Source organism: Siniperca chuatsi, linkage group LG19, assembly GCF_020085105.1.
Source record: "Siniperca chuatsi isolate FFG_IHB_CAS linkage group LG19, ASM2008510v1, whole genome shotgun sequence".
NCBI classification, from domain to species: Eukaryota; Metazoa; Chordata; class Actinopteri; order Centrarchiformes; family Sinipercidae; genus Siniperca; species Siniperca chuatsi.
The window spans coordinates 14088513-14095450 of NC_058060.1; positions in this window are offsets into that span (position 1 = coordinate 14088513).

Consider the following 6938-nt stretch of genomic DNA (forward strand, 5'->3'; position numbering starts at 1 on the left):
GGTAGGCGAAAGAGGTGGTCCCAAATGGTGACCTTTGGGAGGAAGATAAATATCCAAAAAAGCTTTAGTCACTGTAAAAAACAAATAACAGTCTTGACAATAATTATTCAATATGCAGCAGTCACTTTCTCTCTCTCATTCTCTCATGTTTGGCTGGAGAAATCACTGGGAAAAGGTGGTCTTTTTCTGGACACAGATCCAGATGGTGTCAGCTGTTGTGAGGACGCATATGCTCAACAAATTATGTAATACTACCTACTCTTAAAATTCTACAATGAGACCATTTGGCAAAATATCGTTTTCTTTTTCAATGTCTTTTCTTAATGCATGGTAAGACTCTGAGTCACCAACATTTCCATGAATCGGTCTCCAGCTGGATTACTTTTTGCTTCTAGGCGGGCTAAGCCCAGCGAGATTGGGTATATATTTGGGGGAAAAGTTGAAAAGTGTTAGATGAGAAGATCGATAAAACTCTCTGGCTACCACCAGCAGCCAGCTTAGCTTAGCCTGTCAAACTACAATGTCATTTTTACAGTTTGGTTTGTGTATGGATTAGAAACATATAGTGTATTAATTAGTGAGTTTTAGAGGTGTTGGTAGTCAGATTTTGTCATCTTTGGACAGAGCCAGACTAGCTATTTTCCCGTTTCTAGTCTTTATGCTAAGCTAAGCTAATCGACTGCTAGCTGTAGCTTCATATTTATCGTATAGAGCCTGGTATTATTGTTCTCATCTAACTTTTGACCAGAAAGCATAAAAGTATATTTCCCAAAGTTTTCAGAAATGTTTGTCTCTGCAGACTGCTGATGATTTTAAAAAGAGGCAAAAATCTTTTCCCCATCCCATCTCATCTTGCTTTATTGCCAATGTGAATCTAATCATAATTATCTCAACCTGCAGTTTCAGAGGGCTTTAACTGTGATGAAAATAGTTAGGCAGTGTGGTATGCTAATCCCTCTGTTAAAAGTTAAAAAATGAATTATGCCTGGGGCATTGCAGAATAATTAATTTTAAAACACAACACACATGTGAGCCGCTTTCATGAAGTGTGACAGTAGAGGAGGGGGAGATGTGACAGCAATATAGTGTGAAACAAATATTTAGTGGAGTCAGAAGAAGTTTTTTTGAGATTTATTCCAACAAGACTAAAGTCTACAGCCACACTAGCTGCTCTATGAGACTGTAGATGAAAATCAGGGTATCACTTAGGCCATTAGGATTCACCTCCTCCTCTGAGCCCCATGAATATCTGCACCAAATTTAATGGCAATCAATCCAGTAGTTGCTGAGACATTTCACAAAAAACAAAAATGTCAACCTCGTGGTGGCGCTTGAGTTACGGTCAGGATCACCAAAGTAATTACGATTTGTCCTCTGGGGACCATAAATGTCTGTACAAAATTTCAGGGTAATCCATTCAGGAGTTGATATATTTCAGTCTAGTGATCTGATCTGATCTTAGTTTTGAATTAGATTATTTAAAGCCCACCCAAAATCACTGCTTGATTAGTTTATTGCTCACAGTGAGCCTCATTCTCTAATTAGATGATAAAAATACTGTATATCAGTGTAAAAGCATTTTCCAAATTGTCTATTTGCTGCCAGCAAGAAGTTATTTTGAACACGTACCCCTCATATTAGTTGATCCTACAAATGTGGTGCAAAATCTGGAAATTGCAGACACCACAGAATGTAAACACAGGCCAACTGTACATAAATATCTCAATTTAGCATTCAGCTGCATCCAAGTGGCATCTAAGTGGGAATCCACGGGCTGCCGCAGTCTGTTTTAACTGGAAGACTTTGAGCTCCAGATTTACCTCAAATTCTCTCCAGCTGGACACAGAGGTAGCCTTTACACCAAGCACCACCGGGTGTGAAATGGATTATTTAATAAAGCTTTCTGTACTTTTCATATGCTTTCTATCCAAGATTCTTCCAGGCTCAGAGATAATGCTGTAGTAGGGGAAACAGTCAGATGCTGTCTAATGACATGTTTGGATTTGGTTTAAAGTACACTAAATTGGGGATTTCCAGCCTTCTGAAATTTGTGAGTTTTATTGTGTTTGTGTCCTTCATTATGGGACTTTCAGTAATTTTTACAGAGTGTAACATATTCATCATATGAAGTGAAGAAACATTAGATGTCTAGCCAACAAAAGTAGCTAGCAAAAGTCAGCCACCCTGCCAGCAGAAGAGAGACCTGGCCTGGTCTTCTTCCAACACTCTCACTTATTGAACTGTCATGGAAAAAAACTGAAATGGTAAATCTGTTTCAACCCAGGAACCACGATACTGCTACTGTCACATCACTGCCCTGAAATGAAGATTCAAGTTTTGCTGTGTTTCATTTCATTCATCTTGAATGCAGAGTTTAAAGGAATAGTTCGACATTTTAGGAATCGGCTTATTTGCTTTCTTACCGAGAGCTAGATAAGATCGATGTCACTCTTATGTTTGTATGATAAATATGAAGCTGGAGTCAGGAGACAGTTAGCTTAGCATAAAGACTGGAAACAGGGGGAAACAGCTGCCCTGGCTCTGTCCGAAGGTAAGGAAATCCACCTAGGAACTCCTGTAAAGCTCACTAAGTAACACATATCTCATTTGTTTAATCTGTACAATAAACAAAGTGTAAAAACGACAAGCTGTGGTTTTATGGGGGGGTCATGTGACTTGGCAACATCACAATGATGATAAGACCACACCTTTTTGTTTTACACTTCAGTGTTTTTATGGATTTAAACAAACGATGTGTTAATTAGTGAGCTTTAGACAGCTTTTGTTACTTTTGGACAGAGCCAGGCTAGCTGTTTCGCTGTTTCCGGTCTTTATGGTAAGCTAAGCTAACCGGCTTTTTTTAACTGACAGATGTGATTGGTATCAATCTTTTCATCTAGCTCTTGCCAAAAACGTTAATAAGCGTATTTCCCAAAATGTCGAACTCTCAGACCTTGCCACAAAAAATGTCTCTGGTTTAGACAGCTAGTAAATATGATGCATTAGCTCTAGTGTTCTTCAAGTTAAACAGTCAGTATTAATGATACAGTATGTAATAATGTGTTGTTTTGCATCATTTATTATGCCTTCTAAGCCTTCTCTTTTTGAAATTGTTATCATTTCTAACAGTAAAAACAAAGCAAAAGTTAGCTTCATATAGCTTCAAAAGTCCATAGTCATCAATCAGAAAACCTGACTTTTTGGAAATTCAAGGTTATCATCAAAAAGCACTGAAAACAGTGTCCATCCTTTAAGTGCTCTAAGCCAGTTGTCTGTCCATCTCTCCCCAGCATGTGCCGTGTCAGTGAGGTGACCCATGTCATCAAGAACAGGCTAAGGAAACACATTCCTGGAACTCAACCATATGTGGAAGAAAAGCAGTGGGTGGTAGTGACGTAAAACATGCTCAAAGCACATACTATGAAGACCTCCAAACAACATTCCCTTCTTCTCTGCTTTCCTTCTCATCCCAGCCTCGCAGGTTGGACATCTCAGGAAGAATTTCAAGCATAACATATTTGCAAGTACCTCTAAATGGCAATAAAAGATAGTTTACACATGTTTGGGTTAGTTGACATGTGAAGAATATTAGTGCATCAAGATTTGTATCCTTTCTGTTCAGTTTGCTCAATGCTAGATGTGTTGGCTGCTCTTATGTTTCTGTATCTACTTCAGGGAAATGGCTCAGAGAAGTTAAACAGGATGGACGTCATGGGTGTGAAACTGTGCTCACCTCAGGCCACTGTCACGTTTCTTTCCAGCATTGCATAGTTTCATTGATCAACAAGACAAATGCTGCACACAATCCTGCCTATCATTTAGTTTTTGGCATTTTCCCATAAGAATAATATTTTGAAAACTGATATAGAAAATGTTTCTATGCATGAACTACAACAGCTGCTTCACCATGTCTGGTTAGTGGGCTTAAACCCAAGTGTGTTCATGACTGCTTCTTTTCCCGAATCTCTGTGATTCCCCATGGATGTAACTGACGTAACTCTGCCAGTGTTATTGCAAAGAGCCATTAGAGAGATGACGCAGCCTGGCAAAAAGGCTGGTGTAGTAAAATACATGCAGTTCACAGAGGAGTTCACACACGCACACACACACATACACCAGGGCATATTATGTACAGTGAGAAAGAGAGATTGTTAAATAGGCCTGTGGATAGAGTAAAAAAAAATAAATTACATGTCAGATGGATAGGTGTATGTGTGTGTGCACATGCCTATGTTGGTGCGTCCATGTACAGACTACTGTGCAGGTTTAGGAAATAACAAATTCTTTGTAATGGTGGATTAATGGTTTTGTTGTAATTGTGACAGATAAGAATAATTCTCAGATCAAATTAATTTTCAGAAAAGATCGTTTCATTCAGTCATGTTATAGTATTCCATTTTCATGACATTGTTGATACAGTTACTTTGCTATAATGCTGGTTGTTGCGATGCAAATAGGTAAGTAATTTGACAACCTCTTTACACAGTGTGATCCCTCTGACCTTTTCAATAGTAGTATGAGCTCTTCCTTGAATGAAAGTGAAACTCAGGAAACAGTTTGTTGCTGAGGACATGGTTATATTTATACAGTAATAATCCATTTGCTAAGCCACTATTGTTGAGTTGAATGGAAATAAAATTATCCAGCACAATACATCATCCAACCCAAAATCAAAATAATGGTTACCCACATTTTAGGCCAGATAAAGCCAAACACAAATTTAATTGCCTGATATACAATCCCTCCTTTACCTCATGTTACCCCTTGGATGTCCAGTTTTACTTTCCTCAATAAGATGCGCATTCCCCCTCCAAGACAAAAATACTGTCCAACTGCGTAGGTGTTATCTTTTGTTTATGTGGAGCGTTTGAGTTTTACTTCATTCAGTTGATGATGGGATTTATTTTGCTTTGGCTTGTGCCCCTGGCCCGCTGCTATGGGCACAGTTCCCCACTGCTGGTTAGCCTGTCGCTGCAGTCTAGGTGAGGTGCAGGACACGAGACATGTGATGGCTGGCCAGGGAACAGTGGTCACAGCCTATGTTGGGCTGAGTCTAGTCTGGATTGGCCTGGGATGTATAGAGCAGGGCAGGGCAGGAACAAGCAGTGGCCAGAAACTGGATCTGTCTGCATGACTAAACTGAAAAGCAAGAGCGTGAGGTGTGGATGAGAGTGGCATTATGGTGGACAATCCCTATTTCTTTGCTCCTCCCCTGTCTGCCTGCCTGTGGGTTAATTTTGATTCATTAAAATGTATATGTATCATAAATACTTTTCCATACAAAAGCGTTATTTCTCAGCCCCTCTTCACATTCATTCAGCTATACACATTCCTTCTTTGCTGCCAGTCAGAACAACAGGAGTCGTCTACTCTTCGCCCCTTGTATATTGAGCCAACATATTCTTAAAAAAGTTAATGAAATGAGCAGCAAGCCTGCAACACACATCAAGTGTTAAGAACACAAACACATGAAAACTGTTTCCTTGAATTGGATGTGACAATAGCATTCATCAAATGCAGTTAAATTAATCAATTAGTATAACTTTAGTTACAGTTAATATTATGTTCAAGAGTAGAGTCAGGTTTAGGCAAGTGACACAACTTGCTAACAGCAAGGATTTTGTAATGGTTAAAGAGTAACATAACATCAAACTGAAAAGCAGTGTGTTGCTGACCTCTCTGATTGAAAGTTTAAAGCCCATTTCACCTCTGACCATTGGGTGTGGTCAGAAGTGTGCTCTGTTACACCTGTAATGACACCCAACAGTGATGTCACAGGTCCTGGAGTACACCTGTGGATCACTGCGTGTTATAGTTATATAGTTAACAAGTTATACTTGTTATATGTTTAAATGACAACAAGACTTACGGACAGTGGTGCATTGAACTAAATGCTAACGTCAGCATGCTAACATGCTCACAATGAAAATGTTAGCATGCTAATGTTTAGCAAATAAAACAATGCCTTCTGAAAAGGTATATGCAAAGCATATTGTTACTTTTGGTTCTATTTATTAACAGTGTGGACGTATCATGCAAGATGGGTTGTATAAATATAGGTCATACTATACAGTACTATAAACTTAGTTTGATCATTTCAGCATGCAAGACCTCAGTATGTGTGACAAAATATTTTCGCTGGGGTGTCATCACATGACTTAAGTATGGAACATCAATCACATGACCACAAATGACTATTTCTAGGGGGGAGATCGTAACCCTGGATGAAACGGCAAGGATGCTGGACACTGGAAGCAGATGACCATAGCTGCCTGTGAACACAACGCCAAAGACCATCTTTGAACCATGACAGGGCTTACAATCCCTCCCACCCCCATTAATGACAACTTGTTATTGCGTGAGTGATGTTCCACACCTAGATCTGACACCTGAGCCAGTTCCATTTGCTGATGAAAACTGTGACATGCAGTTGAAAGCTCAGAAAAAGCTAGTAAATCAACCTTGAGTTTAGAATATTTTGTCATACTTAATTTGATCAGTTTAAACATTGCTGTCACAGCCTATGCTCAGTCTTTGACAAGCGATGGACAACATTATGCACAATCTCCCTGAAAGCACTTTACAGGAAGAATTTCAATGCAAAATCATTACTATCACTTCCTTTGCCCTCATAGGGTCACAGTTAGCACTTCATTTCCCTGGCTGCAGCCTCAAGATTGAGAACTCCAAGCAGTGGAAAAAATGTCTCTCTCCACTTGGCTGGTGTTAATGGGTTCAGGCTACTCAGAGAAAACAGACCTCTCTAATCCTCCATGGATACAGGCATGTCAATAAAACCCTCTGCCATTTAATGCCTCTCTTTGTAACAGTGAAATACTGCTAAGATACACAGCCAAACGAGAAACTTTAAAAGGCCATTTTATTTTCACTTGAGGCAGCATTTCTATCTTCTTCTTTTTTTACAAGTCAACAGAATT